Below are 17,498 nucleotides of genomic sequence, written 5' to 3'. Positions count from 1 at the left end.
CGCTCTGTCTCGCGCGGACGCTGCCCTGATTCTTTCGACAAATAAACGCATCATTGGGCAGCCGTAGATTTACCAATCAAACTGTAGCCTGCTTCTATACAGGACAGCGGAAACCCACCGGCTGCGGAAACCGTGCGGAAGCCCACACACGATTCGGAATAGCAATGAAAACAGACCTTTAAATCTGCCCGTATCTCGCTCGACATTTTCCTACGTCTCGCTCGCTGTGATTCCCAATCCGCCTGGACCTTTTTGGTCGGTCAACGTTCCATTAGTGACTCTACGATACGCTCAGTACGACTTCTCTTTTTCAATGAACTCATTAACATAAAGGCACACACGCCTAATGCGTCACTAATTCAAATGCAAATTTACATTACTCAAGAAGCGAAATTGAAGTCAAAGGATTCTTTGCTGAGTTTTTACAGAAATTGAGATAAGAACAGTCGATAGTAATGAAATAGCCGGCAGAATGGAATCCGATATTATCGATATTATCGAAATTTATAATTAAATATCACATAGTAGATATTTTTTTATTGTATAGCAAAACATTCTTTGCGTTTGACGTAATATTATTAAGATACGTCTTTCTATTAATTACTTCTTCATTCTTAAACGTATCACGTCGTCGCGCCTTTTTGGTTGATTCGGTCTAACTTCTAATTTAAGAAGGGTAATTATTTTAGTCGTTCTCTCTTTCTTTTTTAAATTTTTCTCTCTCGCATTGAACAATACTGTCTTCCATCAAACGCCCCACTGCGTTCGCAGAACATCTCGCATCAAAGATTATTAACGAACGCCATCGATGAAAGAGACGCGCTTCGTTAAACCCATCATGTTCATTAATCCGATCGCGAGAGAGGTACGTGCGAGAGTTTATAATAAAACTCTCCTCTCCGACAGGAGAGCGGGGACTTCCATACAGGATAAGTGGCGGAATCTCGTTTCTATAAATTGAAAGTATCGAAAAAAGTGGAACAACGCAGGAACGCAAAAAGGAGAGAACGATAATGGCCGCTTCTTGCATCGCGCTGAACGCTGCGTTAAGTTCGCGGGTAGACGGGTGGCGGATAGATGGGATGGATAGATGGATAGATGGATAGATGGATGGATGAATGGATGGCCGGGCGGACGGTCTGGACGGACGGACGAATGTCCTTGCGCTATCGATTACAAGGATGGCTTGCGCGACAGACAAGGAAAGAGTGGTAAAGTGATGCAGACAAATGGTAATGTCATTACTTTTATCTCGGTAGTGGCGAAATACAGGTCGAGAAGCACGAGTACTTTGTCTAGAATAAAAGGGAGAAAACTATAACGCGTAGACATGAAGATGAAACTATGTAAAATTAATATAATTATCTATATTATGTGTAATTGACCTTAACCAAAAGATTTATTACATTTAGTTACGATATCAGATTATATCAAATTTCTATAAATCATTTATAATTCTGAATAATCATTTTTAATAGCAAACATACACGTATATTTAGGAGAGGATCTTATATTTTCTTGAAGAAATCTTTCCGAAAGAAATTTGATTTATAAATACATAAAGAGTATTTATTTATTTACAGTAATTATGGATCGTTTTTTGCAACGAGGTACGTATTAATACTACGTTCATTTTAAAGGAGAAGAACTAGAGTTGTACATCATTTTGATGTCTCGCGGTTTCTCCTGATACGCAAAAATGATAGATCCCAGTGCGGCGGTTTACCCAAAGGGCAAAGAATAATATGCGGTTGGAATATATTACGAGCCGCGAAAAAAAGCTTATAAAGCAAATCCTAAAAGACTTCATTGAATAATCTGAGAAAAGTCTCGAATAAACTTATATAGTTATTTTTATAAATATTTTATAGAACATAGCCACTATTATATCGATACATGGATAATAAATTTCCATTTTATTATTGTTAGATTATATAATTTTTCTCTAAAGCTTACAGAGCTTACTTTAGATCATTTACATTTCATGTCTAAATTTAAGAATAGAATTCTACTTCGTTTTATACGCTATATATTTCAATATATGTATTCGTACATATGTTCTGATATTTTTAATATACATAAATGTCCGTTATGATTCTTTTTTACAAGATATAAAATTACATAAACATTTTATTATAAATAATAGATTATCAAAAATAAACTTTAACTTTGATATCATGATTTCTCTGTTATTTATCCTTTTCTTTTCACATTTAATTATTGTTTCTACACATACATATACTTTCAAGTATTCAACTTGTCTCCCTGTATTGCGTATTGGTTTTCTTAATCTATCTGGCGAGGTAATTGTACAATTTATAAATAATTGATTACACAAATTATCACGAACAGAATCGAGGCACCTCCATTAATAATTGATACCGAGTATACGATTTGTATCACCTAATTGGATATGTTAATCGTATTTAGCCAACTACATGAATATTGAAAAGACTACATTCAGTTAATGACACGTTTACATCGTTATTTATTTACGCGTTATATTAAAAAGCCCGACGTTAATAATATGTCCGGAAGAGCAACGGTTTATTAATGCCGCATAATAGGGAAAGGGAAGGGGGGGGGACAACCATGTACACTCGCGCACACATTGGGCGTCTATAAATTATTTATAAAATTAACCACATCGGTCCGTGTAGCGATCTCCTGAAATCCCCTTGACGTGAGCGTTTCAGAGGATGTTAGAATCCCCAGATCTGCTCCCGACCGGAAGCACGTCCTAAGACGATCGTCGCCCGTGTAGTGAGTCCGGATTATATAGGTTCCCCCCTCATAAACGTGAAACCAATTCATCCCCTTTTGTTACGACACGTTGTCTGATAACAAAACATCATAATGATATGTTAAATTATTTCTTATGCATAATATTCATGAAGGAATAAAAAAATAAAATTTTAAATAATATCTTTAAGAATCAATAAAAGTTATTGTATTCTCTAAATCTCACTCCAAGAGACTGAAAATTTTAGCCTGCCTTGAAAAAAGAGTGAAAATACGGCCACTCTTGTTCAAGAGTGGTAGATTTTCATTTTCTCTAAAGTAAAATTTACTCTTTTGGAATGAGATGATTCACTCTGAAGGAGTGAAATCTCAATTCCTTTCTTGAAATGAGGATCCCATACCTTGGTATTTCAAAAAAGGGATTGAGATTTCACTCCTTTAAAGTGAATCTTATTTCAAAAGAATAAATCTCACTCTAAAAAGAGTGAAAATCTGCCATTCTCAAACAAGAATGGCCGTATTTTCATTCTTTTTTCAAGACAAGCTAAATTGAATGAGACAGTCTCTTCGAGTGAGGTTTCACTTCACGAAATTTAGACAGTATGGAGATGCTAAACTCAATCAAGTGATTATGCTTTTCTTTATTATAATTTTTATATTCAAATCTCAACGCGTGAATATGTGCCCTAATTGTGAAAGAAAAATGTTTGGTATTTGAAACTATTATATAATTACATATTATTATAATTATGATTATTACTGTTAATATTAATAATAATAATAATCGTATATTCTAACAACAAATATATATTTAGTTGGCAATCTAAAATGGTTATAATTATAGTTATTATAATCATAAAAAAGATTTTAATTAACATAAAAATTATTCAAATTACTAATATAATTTTGTAGTCATTTGAATTATTTTTATAATAATTTTAACAAATGGGAAAATGTCTATAACGGTCGAAGTTGGATCTTTTAATACTATATGTATATGTACATTCATATATACCATATTTATAGTCATTTGAACTGCGCGCCGAAATTTTATTGAACTTAAAAACGTAACTAAACTACTGAAATAAATATCAATTTCACAATTAAATTTTAATGATCTATAGGCATCTATTCAAGAGATCTTAATATGTTGCAAATCTGTAAATAAATTTATTTATTGCAAAAAATATTATCTCAGCTGAAATATTATCGAATCTGAATCTCTAGCATTCCATGCGTAATTTCAATCATTTTTATAATAACTATAATATAATTATAATAACTATAATTATAGTCATTTAGATCTATATAACTATATACATTTGTTGCCAAAACTATATATATAGTTATTATTACTAATATTATAGCAATAACAATCATAATTATAGTAATATCTAATTATAGTTAGAAATACTAAACATTTTTCTCTCAGTGTGTCTATGTAAAAATATGTATGAGAGAGATTGCTTCAATTTAATTATTTTAAATTTTAAAAGATGAAAAATATGAATTTCTATAGTTTTCCAAAAACTGTAATAGTTTTCATGAATAAAAATATTTTTTATATGTATCGAATATTAAAAATTTATACGTACATACAAGAAATTAAATTTGTTTACTCATTAGCGGAATACGGTTTATCCCTTATTGTTAACGAGGAAGTCATAGTGCATTCGTGCGTTGATTGGCAGTGCAACGAATCCATTTATCGATTCATTCAGATTGCACTCGCAATATCAATATCGATATTTAATTGCGTCAATTATTTCACGCGGTATTCAGCTTGCGCAAAGGCGTACACATTTTTTTTGTTTCTCAAACCTTTCGCAAATTCCGGTTTGTTGATCATGAATTCGTTAATGAGCGGGTAAAACATAAAATGTCGAATCGTTATTTGTTACTCGCGCGCCGTTTTTTTTTTCCTCCCGCAGCAACAAGCATATCCTCGAGCAAAACAATTTATATTTTACGCGTACGTAGTGCGCAAAATAAAATGGACAATCCGTGGGTTTGGGCATCGCGAAACATGGATACTTGCACCGATGTGGCAGCTACAAATAGTTTTTTATCACCGCATTCCGTGCAACAGACGCTAATATACGCAGCTTCAAAATCAACACGAAAAATTTGCGCTTCGTAGTTTTATATCATTGGTGAAGGGAGAGATTTAGCTCGTTGTCTCGTTATGTTGCTTCAATGCTTTATCGAAATTCATATATTTTTGTCTGTTTTCCTATCGACTGTCTCTAATTTAATCTAACACATGAGAGAAGAACGGTTTTATTAAATAATGTAAAATATCTAAAAAAGGGGGTATAACTTTTTTCGTGACTATATAGAGACTATTTTATTTCTATATTTTCTTATATATTTTTCTTTATGGAAATTGAAAATTACTATATTAACGCTTTACTCAAGCAAAAATTGGTATATTAAAATAAAGTTAACAATCCTTATTCACATTGTTGCGAAATCATTATCAAGTTAATCTTCAATCATTTAAAAATTAATTTCATACAGAGTTGGGTTAACAATTTTGAACTAGTTTTTAAATGATTGAAACATGACTGACAGCATAACGATACGAATAAAGATTTTATTCTTTATTTCAATGTACAAATTTTTCCTTGAATGTAGCATCATTATTATGATAATTTTCAATTTCTATGAAGAAAAATTTATAAGAAAATATAAAAGTAAAATAAGTCTCGAACAGTCGCTTAAAAGTGAAAATTGTACCCTCCTTTTGTATCCTACTTCGATATAGATGTGAAAATAATTTTGTCGGACCATCAAAATAATCATGCAGGACACTCAAACTGGCTGCTAGAATGTCAAAACTTTTTACAGTATTGCTTATCATGCTTGAGATTCCTGCGTAATTATTTTGCTGATCTAACAAAATTATTTTCAGATTTGTTACCTGGCTAAATTTTTAAATCTTCAATAAAATCGTTCATTTTGTGAAGGGAAAGAATGATTTTCGCCAAAGTATTATATTTAAAAATTTAGCTCGATACAAATCTGAAAATAATTTTATTAGATCTAAATAATTATGTTAAACGTTAATTGTTGATGATAATGCTACGAAAAGATATTGTAGCAATTAATTTGAGTGTCCTATATAATTATTTTTATAATAAAATAAAATTATTTTCAGACATCTATCTAAATTTGTAAATACTTTAGCAAAACTGTACTTTTCGTATACTATATATAATGATTTTCAAACACATACAGGGCAACGTATTGTATAACTGAGCGCTTGAAAGATACGCTGCATCAATAACATCGTACCATTTTGGAGCAACAAATAGACGGTCAATTACCGATGCACCGATGCATTGAAACCTAACAAGAATCGGCCGGGGTTCGATTCGTATTGCCAATTCATTCGCTCGTGGAGCTTCACTCGTACGAATGGACGAATGAACGAATGAACGAGAGATCCGAGAGAAAGGTCGGCCAAGGGGCTCTCCGAAGCTATGTAAACTGCGGAAACGTGCAAATAAGTAACCCACAGCTCTCGCGGAGGTAGCGGCCGGGGGCTTCGCCCTCCGATAAATTGTTCTCAGGTCGGAGGTTAGCGCTATTTCGAAGGATGAATGTGCACTAATATGCGCGCGTGAATAACTCGGCGAAAGTTTTCCGTGCGCCGTGGGAAAAATTTTCTCGTGAACGCTTGCCCCGATCCGGGTAGAGGATAGCGAATGAAGTATTACTGACGAAACGTTACGAGTCTCTCCGGAAAACGGATTTTCGAAACGGAAAGTTACTCCCTATTGAAAACATGCTGTTGGTATTGCGTATTGCCATAATTAAATATTACGTTATTCATTATTATATCATTCTCACTCTATCCTCACATCCTTTTGCGAATTATTATTAATTCTTTCGGTTCTTTTGTAGAGAAAAAAAATTTAATTTAATTCTTTTATTTCGTAAAAAATATTAAGTACGAAATGAAAAATGTAAAATGACAAAAATAATATGAAATTTATGATATCATTTTTTGAGGTTTATGATATCATTATTTAATTTTCTCGGCATTGGGCAATTTTAATTTTCCTGTATTCGCATTTTCTATTTTAAACTGTATAATTTATATATAACAGAAGCTATATATTTTTTTTCATACAGACTTTATGACAAATAGGAACAAATATGTATGGTATAAGCAATTAACTGAAAGCACAATATTAATTTGGATGAAATAAAATAATAAAAAATATTACATCATGTACGTGGAAATAAAAGATGAATTGAAAATAACATTCAATACGTTTCTTTCTAATAATTTTAAAATATAATTTAAATTATTATAAAGTTCAATAGATACCATGATAGCATTATACAGCCGTAAGGATTAATACAACACTATACATAGTATGATGATCAAATTTACAGTTTATTGTTTGCAACAGCAATAAATTTAGTTTGAACTTTGGAGTTAATTGAATTGTTCGTATAAGTTATCGCGGATTTTATAGATGAATATGCATCGTAATCTCATAAAAATTTGTCAACGTGGATCAGCACAGCAAAAAGATCAAGATATTTTCTTCGCTTGTAATAGTTAACGACGTCTGACGAGGCAACTAAACGTCAAGTAATCTAGGGAACAATACGATCGAGTAAAATTTAATTTCGCGAAAGAGAATTCTTCCGTTGATGCGTCGCGACGTTATGTGCATGACGAAGGTCGGACAGAAGCAGAGAAAGATAAAGATATCTAAGAAGATAAAGAATGTTCCCGTTGAAAGCGATGTTTGAAACGTAGTTAATAAAATCGCATGAATATTCAACGTCGCGGGAATCGAAGTCCCGCGAGATCGAAACAAAAAGGTCGACGCATATTTGCCGTTACAAGCTCTCTTGCCGCCCCGGAAAATTGAACTTTCAGAATCCGCATGGATCATTTTTTTTTGCCCACTGCGCCCATGGGGCGATTCTCAAATTGGACTTTCGCGATGAAATTTTTTTTGCCACGTCGAGAGACGAGCCATGATCGTTTTCATAAATAGCGCTGTTCAACAGCAGATTTCTCTAAATTGCACTGATCATGGCAATTTAATACGAGAATAAATCCTAACTTAATAATTGCTCGTAATTAATTTCTTATAATTATATTCTTAATGAAATCTGTACTTATTTTTGTTGTTATTCGAACACAATATCAAGAATTATTATCATGGAAAGAAGTAGTTGTAAATCTTGCTTGACAATCGATCACTTTTGTCTCTCTCTCTCTCTCTCTCTCTCTCTCTCTCTCTCTCTCTCTCTCTCTTTCTCTCTCCCCCTCCCTCCCTCCCTCTCTTCCTCCCTCTCTACCTCATTAATATATTTCCATCTTTCTTTATATGCATATACATATTTTAGCGTTAAATTTCAGCTAAATTATATTTCAAAATAAACATTTACAATTTTTAGATTGTACATAATTTGCATTAAATATAATATACGATCTATTGAATACCACAATATGTAAGCAAACCATAATAAAACATTACGTATTATTTTTACTATATACATTATAAATATAGTATATCACAATTGAATATTTTTTAATTAATTTTAAATGATTTTTAAATCATCGGATGTATTGTAATCAATCAAATGTTTTATGCTACAAGTTAAATTTTGAAATTTTTCGGAAATTCAAGGTATAGATATGTATAGAATAAAATGCATTATTTGCAGCCGATGTAATATTAATTCGCAGTCAATTTAAATGGCATTATTTGACATGAGAAGTAATGGATAATAACAACGACGTGACAAAAATGTCAATTTATAATTAACCGGCGGGATCATAAGCCGAAAGAAACTTCGATCAGGTGCTCATTGGAACGTTCAACATTCAATATATGTACGACGGTCGATGATGTTCAGTGAGAGATAACATGAGATTCGAAATGAAATAATTGGCTTTTTACAAATACTTGTATTTTTCAATGAATATGAATTTTCCGTGTTGTCTATATATATATTTTTAAGAAATTTATTATTAAGACGTTATCAAAATTTTTCTTTTGATAAATAAATATATATATTTATAAAAAATTTGTATATGCGATGAATCGAAGTAATTGAACAGTTTTTTACCCTATGAGGAAATTTTCGACCTCACACCTTATCGACTTAACGATACAAATGTGTGGATACATCGTGCAAATTACTGATCTGGGCACACAAATATATATATATATTTTTTTTAATATCTTCGTATAAAAATAAAATCTTGTAACAATTTTCAACTCATCGTCAAACTGTCTTTTCGCGCTCAGAATTCGCACGATGTTATCCACACATTTGTACCATTAAATCGATAATTAGTCGATAATAAAAAACTGATTCAACTACTCTGATTCATCCTGTATATGCAATGGGAGTTTTATATTATACAGGGTGTTTGATAAGTAGCGATAAAACTCTCGCATAGGGATAGAGCGGACTAAACTGAATCAAAAAGTCTCTATCATTTTACAATTTTTGCAATAGTTAATAATATTAATTACTAAAATTACTTAATCACCGAATATTGATTTTCAATAATTTTTTAGTTAAGTACTATCAACTTTACAGAAAAAAAGCAAGAAACAAAAATTGTTTATTTTCTTCTAATAAAGCTTTAAGAATTTTTTCAGAATTTTTTTAGTTCTGCATTTTCTCATGTTGGTAAAAATAGTTGCTAATAAAAAAATGCAGTATTAAAAAATTGATAGTATTTAAGTAAAAAATTATTGAAAATCAATATTCGGTGATTTTTAATAACTAATATCTCGTTAGCTATTCCGAAAATGGTAAAAAACTTTTCAATACAGTTTAATCCGCTCTATCCTTTATGCGAGAGTTTTTATCATTACTTATCAAACACCCTGTATATTAAAAATATTATTTCATTAATTAAAAATTTTTTTAAATCACTGGCACGAAACTCATAAACTTCGACAAAATCTATACGAAAAATTCTTTTGTTTTGCAATGAAATGTTTATCGGATTTTATGTCATTTTATTTTCACATAGTATAAAATCAAATTGTCAATATGGATGGGTTATAAAAGATTAAGGTAAAATTTGTATTGTGTAAATAAATATAATTAATAATCATTAGCGCGTTCTTGTTAATAAATTGATTGAGGGACATGACAATTAAATTTTCTGTTGCCTTTTATTTATATTTGTGATATATGCATAGATATTGAAAGTATTTCTAAATATTGCCTTTTTCTACTAACGTACTACGTACGTACTTAATCTGGAGAAAATATAAAGAAATAAAGAATGCAAACTTTCAGTTTTATTAAAATAATATTTAAGAAAGGAAGGAGAAAATATAAATTAGTACTTTCTCAAATGTTAATTAATAATTATTTACAATTCTTATATTACTATCTCATATAGATAATATAAAACATTGAGCTCAATTTTATAGTGAGTCCTATGTTTGTATAAATGTACCCACAATAAATCAATAAACAGTGTATTCAGAATTCAGTATTGATCTTTTCAAATCCATCCATCTTGAAATAATTGATCTAATTTAAAAGTGCTATATTTTCAGTTATTGTTAACTTGATAAATATATAAATCTATATATTTTCTCTCGTCACATTTGTATAGATCCATTATCTTAATTTAAAATAAAAGATAATTACTCACAGTGACAGTGCGCAACAGCGGAATTGTAACTGCATTGTAGCTATATCTGAAAATGCAAATATTTCCAACTTATCAAGCAAGTGTTTCAAGTAATTAAAATTACAATGAAAAAGTTATTGTGCGTACCGAATTTTTTAATTCACTTTTGAATAGAAACATTTATTAAAGCAATTTATATCTTTTGAGAAAAAGTTATTTTTAATCATCGAATTGATGGACATTTCGTAAATAAAAGATTCAAATATTTGAATATTATACGAGAATAATAGTCAGATTAAGCGATTTAACTATTTAAAATTCTCTATAAAGAATAAAATATTAAAAATATTTTCTAAATATTACATCGCATAATAATACGACATATTATACATACGTATGGCTGTCACGGGTGTAAATGATTAATTTCACGCAAGAGAATAAAAAATGATAAATAAAATAAAATATTAATCACCTCAGGGTTGCTCCGCCGTCGCCTGATGCCTCCCCGGGTCTCCTCCTCCTCTCAAATTCCCTCGTTGCACTGATTGAACACTCACACTCCCGAAAACACAAACTAGTTATTAAAATGTGATAATCGCGCGACACTATACGATAGTATTAACAAAGATATTACTCGAAATTACATGCGATGATTGACTGCGATTCATATATATATATATATACTTTTCAATATCGTTGAAAATAGATGCAGTGCTCAAATTCTGTCGGAATCTTCCGCTACAGTTATAAAAACTATGACGGGCAATCTGTAACATATAAATCCAATATCCGAATTATGCAATTATTCAAAATAATTAATATTTCGTGAAATATTATTTATTGCGCACACATTACATTTTTTTATTTGTCCATTAAACAAATATTTAGTAAAAGATTAAAGATTTAATAAAAAAGATCAAATAATTTTAATAAATAAAATAGAAAAATTTAGTTTAAAATTAAAATCTCATTATCATTTAAATTATAATAATATATAATCCTGAAATATATTTAATTTTATCTATCTATCTATAGATAAATATATTACTGTATATATTACTGTATATATTATAAATATTTTATTGAATTCTTTAAAAGAGAGAGAGAGAGAGAGAGAGAGAGAGAGAGAGAGAGAGAGAGAGAGAGAGTGTTTGACAAATATCTGAAATATATTTAAGTTTATATTGCACAATAAGATTTCGTAGATAAAAATTTATTTTTTGTACATAACAATCTAAATAATTATAAAAATGTTATTAAATGTTAAAATATTTTTTGTGTGCGTGTGCGTGCGTGCGTGCGTGCGTGCGTGCGTGCGTGCGTGCGTGCGTGCGTGCGTGCGTGCGTATAGATTTTATACATATATTTTATTTTGAAATATTTTTGATTATTTATCAAAATATTTAATATATTAAATAAAACAGTAATAATATTAAATATTATAATGTAAAATATCTTGTATCAATAATAACTTTTTCATTAAGCATAAAAAGGTTCATTAGGCATAACAGTATATAAAGCTTCGTTAAATTTGTAGGAGACAAATTAGATTACGAACTTTAAAATAATCAAAATTTTCCAATGCCGTTATCTCTCGTTTGATCAAATTTATTATTTTGAAGTTAAACTTAATGAACTCAAATTTAGCATATATTTGTAACAGTTCCAAATAACAGAATGCAATTAATTTCTATTTGTTACTAAATACATAAGTTATTTAGGAAAATCATTTGTATTTAACTTTAAGATAAATGTAACGTGCAAATATTTCCAGAAGAAAAAAGGTTTTTCTTCTGGTAGAAAAGATTTGGTTAAGATTTTTTAGTATTTCATAAAAATGTAATAAATGCAACTCTAATTAAAACTCTAATTAACGACGAAGCTTAAGATACAATTATATATATTGCAAAAATACAACAAAAATACATATATATATATATATATATATATATATATTGTGTGTGTGTGTGTGTGTGGGTGTGGGTGTGGGTGTGGGTGTGGGTGTGGGTGTGGGTGTGGGTGTGTGGGTGGGTGTGTGTGTGTGTGTGTGTGTGTGTGTGTGTGTGTGTGTGTGTATGTGTGTGTGTGTGTGTGTGTGTGTGTGTGTGTGTGTGTGTGTGTGTGTGTGTGTGTGTGTGTGTGTGTGTGTGTGTGTGTGTGTAGAAAATAAAATCCAAAATTTGTACAAAATGTGTAAAATATATCAAGAGAATTCGGCTGTGTAAAAAAATATAAAGAATGCGTAAAAAAGTTTCAATGTAATGTCTTTTGTCGCAATTATAATGCCATTAATATGTATATCTATTTTTTCTTTGAAGGAAAATATATTTAAAAATAAAAAAACTTTATATTATATAATTACATTAAAAAATGTAACTACATAAAAAAATCTAAATAAAAATTAAATGTAATTTGTATAATAAAAGATACTATTTATTCTTATTTAATTATAGATAAAAATATATTTTGCTATTATTCAAAATTTTAAATTGTTAATCAAATTTTTCATAAATTAATGCTTTTTGATTTAAAGTATAAAAATGTAATTAATCTTTCAAGTTTTTTTTATATATTTTTCATCTGCTTTTTCCGACATGGTCTGCTATTATACTTCATAATATTGTCTCTCACATTCTAAATTATGTAATTAAAAGAATATATTTCTGGTTACAGATTAATTATTAATTTGGGTTAAATTTAATTTCTCAAAATCATTTGTCTATATTCAAATTTTTGAGGAAAAATATCAAATAACTAATCATTATTATATGTATTCATAGTAGATAAATTTATTCGTAAGTTGAAATATAGAATAGTATTTATTAGTGATATTTTATTTATCAAGTTAATGGGTATCGTACCACGTACTGTATACAAAACAATCTTTGTGCAAAACACTTATTGATTGCAATTTAATGAATGTACAATATTCTACATGATACCAGATTACAATTTTATTTTCAAAAATTTAATTAAACTTATTATTGCGCTCGAATATAAAAATCATGAATTATTTTCAAGTAATTTTCCTAAATAATTTATTTAATTTCAAAATAATTACAAGTAAGAAACTAATTAATGGAGTTATTTATATCATGTACCAATTACACAATATACAATATCAATAACAAATAACTCTAATAAATAATTATTCAAAGAACGGAATTCAGTATTGATGAATGTACTCACTAGACGTGTTCGCTGTCCAATCTCGCCAGCACTGCATCCAAGTTGAAATCTGGTAAAGGACTGCTTCGAAGACCCGCGTCAATCAGGGAAACGCGATTAATTACGAGCACGCGCGAAATTATTAATAACGAACGTTCAACATTCCGGACTTTCGACAACTCTCGACATTCGCTTGCGATTCATACGTCGGCACTTCCGATTCTCAACATTCTCGATTTTCGACGCTCCTGTTTTGCGTTACTGGATATTCATTCCCACGGTTCACACTTCGACAGCCTCGATCGTCACCGACTCGATGTATTTTCGTCGACTGCGCAGGACCCTAATTAACACATGATGATAACCAATCGTATGATTTCATTACATATGTAGATCGAATAACGTGAAATGGAGGAAAGGAAATTCCGATGTTGGGAACGGCAATAGCGACGGGGTTATGAATATCGGGAGAGAGATACGCTTAATTACAATTGCACATACCAATCGATATTGCGATCATTGTGCACAATATCCACTACCGTTCGGTGTGAGGGAATACACGAGACTGACACCGCGCTCGACCGTTTATTGTGTCGGTTACGACGTGGTGCGAATATGCGAGTATACGCCGGTGACTTTCGACCGAGGTCACGCCGACCGGCCGGTCAGCGAATTACAACATTTAAAATACGAATTTCGTTACAAAACACTGCAAAATACGGTGCGCAGTATTATACATATATCGCGTTTATTTTAATCAAGTTCCTTAATTCTTTTCTTTAATATCTCTATTCATTTAAAGACTACGATGTTACAAGAAGTAGTTTATCAAGAAACATGTAATTAGTTACAAAGCATTACGTGTAGTGATATTGTCGATATGTTTTATTTTTTAATATTTTTTCACTCGTACACAGTTATACATGATAAGCAATTATCCCAAGTTAATTTCATTATCTTTATAAATGTATAAAAATGAAGTAATTCTCATAAATACTTTAATACACATCTTTAGATCATTCGTGTCCTGGGCATTTCTTTTCTTTGAAATATTAAGAGTACTTGGTCAAATACTGATCTCTCTTCTATTCTATTATAAGAAAAGTTCAGCATTTCAGAGAACAAGTTTTATGCGTTGTCAGCTTCAGTTCGTGCGTTATCCTTTAACTAGAATAACTCCGAAATTCATTTCTGGGTCATAAATGACCCATTGTGTGTACAGAGTGTACATTTACGAAGGTTGTTTGAAAAGTTTTGAACCTCAACATGAAAATGGCATTACTCGTCAAAATCATTCTGATACTACAATCGTACGTACATGTTTTGCAAAATATCTGTGAAAATTATAGCCATTTTGAACGCTCAGTTGTCTGAGAGTCATTTGTGCTAGTCGATGTCAGTGTTTTTGTAAAAATGGAAAAAATCGGATAAATTGAAACATCGACGATCGCCATAACAAAAATTTACAAATTGTGATTCGAATTAATGAACTACCCACCGTATTCACCAGATCTAAGCCGCAACGACTTTTTCCTGTTTCCTAAGCTCAAAGTTAGGCTCGGAGGACACAGAATTTCATCAAACGAAAACACTTCATGTCTTCATGTTGAAACTCAAAACTTTTCAAACAACCCACGTATTGTAAAAAATGTTTATTTTTTCTTTATTTTCAACAAAATTTGAACCCTAAAACAACATATTAGTCCTTAATAAATACGATGATTTTTCGAATCTTTGTGTTAAATATTATCAGTAATATTATATATTGTATTATGTTGTCTGTAATGTTATGAAGAACATTTTCCTAATAAATTATTAAACAGTAATAATAAAATGCATTATTTAAAATGCAATATGTTCAATTTATAATCATTCATGCATATTAAAAAAATCATTTTCAAATTACTAAATATCTAAATTTTTTAGACAGCCGACACTTGAACTATATGTATAGTTTTTCTTTTGTAATTTGGAATGTCGACTTTAAAATATTGAAACATTTTTCCTTTACAAACATTTTTGTTTCAGAATTTTACATTTTTGTATGAAAAAGTGCATTTTTCTCATTTTATTAAATATATTTAGTTATAGCAATTTATATAAATATATAATTATACAATTTGTTATAAATATATAAATATATATATATATATATATGTGTGTGTGTGTGTGTACAATTTTACAAATACTTTCTACAGATGTCAAAATATACGTATAAATTGTTTAATAATTTTTATATACTTGTAAAAGTGATGAAAATTCAGGACACGAAAAACCCATTAATAAGGGTGCTAAAAACGAAGATGTGTAAGAATTTATACCTTTAGAAAGTTTTTATTGAGTTATGTATTTAAAAAAAAAAGGGAAGAATAGAGATCATTATTTAGTCAGATGTAAGTATTTCAAAGAATAGAAATGAGCAGGACACGAAATAACTCAATCATGTGTACTTCGAATCTGCGATCTTTTTAATAAATAGCCACGATATAAACTATAAAGAAATATATAAGGGATTGATGATATTATTATATAGGATAATCCAGACAAGTCGGCATGTACGCACTGTGTATGAAAAACTGAATCGAAAAGTTCTCTACTATTTTGCAATGGTCACAACAGTTAAAGAGATATTAATTTCTAAAAATTGCCAAATAAAATCGATGTATAAAATAACATTAAAATATCTTTCAAAGTACTTTATGAAATATCTCAAAGATATTTCTTAAAGAGCTCTTAGAGATATATTTTAAAGTTATTTTATGCGTCGATTTTAGACATTTTGCTTATTCGGTAACTAAAAAATATGCAAAAATTGCAAAATGAGGACTTTCCAATTCAGTTTTTTATAAACAGCATGTACAGGCCAACTTCTCCGACTGGTCTGGATCTGTATATCCTTGTATATGCAGTTTACAAAATATTTTATGTTTTAAGACTTTTAATTTCAGTTTTCAATACTTCTAAATTTTAATTTAAATATTTTAAAATTTAAAAAAACAATAGAAAGAAAGACTACAAATTATGTAACTTTAATTGATCGTTAATTAATTTATTTCACACACCGTGATATCCGCATTTAACTCTCATTAGTTCTTTTTTCTAATTATTTCTAAACTTCTTTAAAAATGTACGATTTGAATGATTTAACTAATTATAAAACAATAATGAAATATTGTACAATTAAAAATTCTTTCTTTTTAAATATTTTTAATCTATATATATTTAAAAATATTTAAATATATAAAAATAAAGAATTTTTGACTTGTCGACATTTCTTTCATTCATTTCACACGATAGTTTATACGACGACATGTATATCGAGCAGTTATATCTCAAGAAGATAGTTCGTGAGAGACAGTTTTAACAATGTAAGTATATCACGTAGCTTTGTATCTATTATTTGAATGAGTATTTTCGGGTTGATCGTTTCACGGTCTCTGTTACGCGATGCCGAAGGTCGGCAGCGTAAACATGGCCTCGACACAGTGGTCATATGCGAACGAAATACATCAGTCTCGTTTTGCTTCTCATACCGAATGTCATGATGATCGCGAAAATACATCGCTTAGCGCGAGTGACTGTGTGCTTATATAAAAGTGATGATTTCACATTATTGTTTTACGAGGAGAGAGCATAGACAACCACAGCTTAATCAAGTTATTGAGTAGATAACTGATTAATCCGGTGACAGATATATATTATTCTACATTTTTTATTAAACTTTTAGCTGTCATTTATATACAGAGATTTAAAAATTAAGACAGATGCTGCGAAAGCAACTACAATTTTAATATTTGATAAAAATAAATTAAATCGATTAAAAACGCTTCTCGCTAATCATTTATATCATTACGTTAATTAGTTAGTTATTTTACTTTAATTAGTCTAAATGAGGAAGAGGCAGCACGTTTGACTATGAATTATTTAAATAAGACATTTAAATGTG

At 29.9% G+C, this 17,498-nt stretch overlaps 1 protein-coding gene across 1 annotated transcript in view; it reads right to left on the bottom strand.

The window, feature by feature from the left end:
- The window catches only part of LOC105146456 (Protein tyrosine phosphatase 99A), a 343,436-nt gene that overhangs the window by 324,017 nt on the left and 1,921 nt on the right, over positions 1-17,498 (bottom strand). Inside the window, exons 2-4 of the mRNA XM_011056736.2 lie at positions 13,574-13,895; positions 10,857-11,151; positions 10,406-10,451 (exon numbers count right to left, since the gene is read on the bottom strand). The gene's annotated coding sequence lies outside the window, so the exon portion shown is untranslated. The remainder of the gene's footprint in view (positions 1-10,405; positions 10,452-10,856; positions 11,152-13,573; positions 13,896-17,498) is intronic.

The sequence above is a fragment of the Acromyrmex echinatior genome, chromosome 4 (assembly GCF_024713525.1).
Source record: "Acromyrmex echinatior isolate Ae372 chromosome 4, ASM2471352v2, whole genome shotgun sequence".
NCBI lineage: Eukaryota > Metazoa > Arthropoda > Insecta > Hymenoptera > Formicidae > Acromyrmex > Acromyrmex echinatior.
Note: the sequence above shows the minus strand (reverse complement) of the source record. Positions and strands in the feature narration are given on the sequence as shown.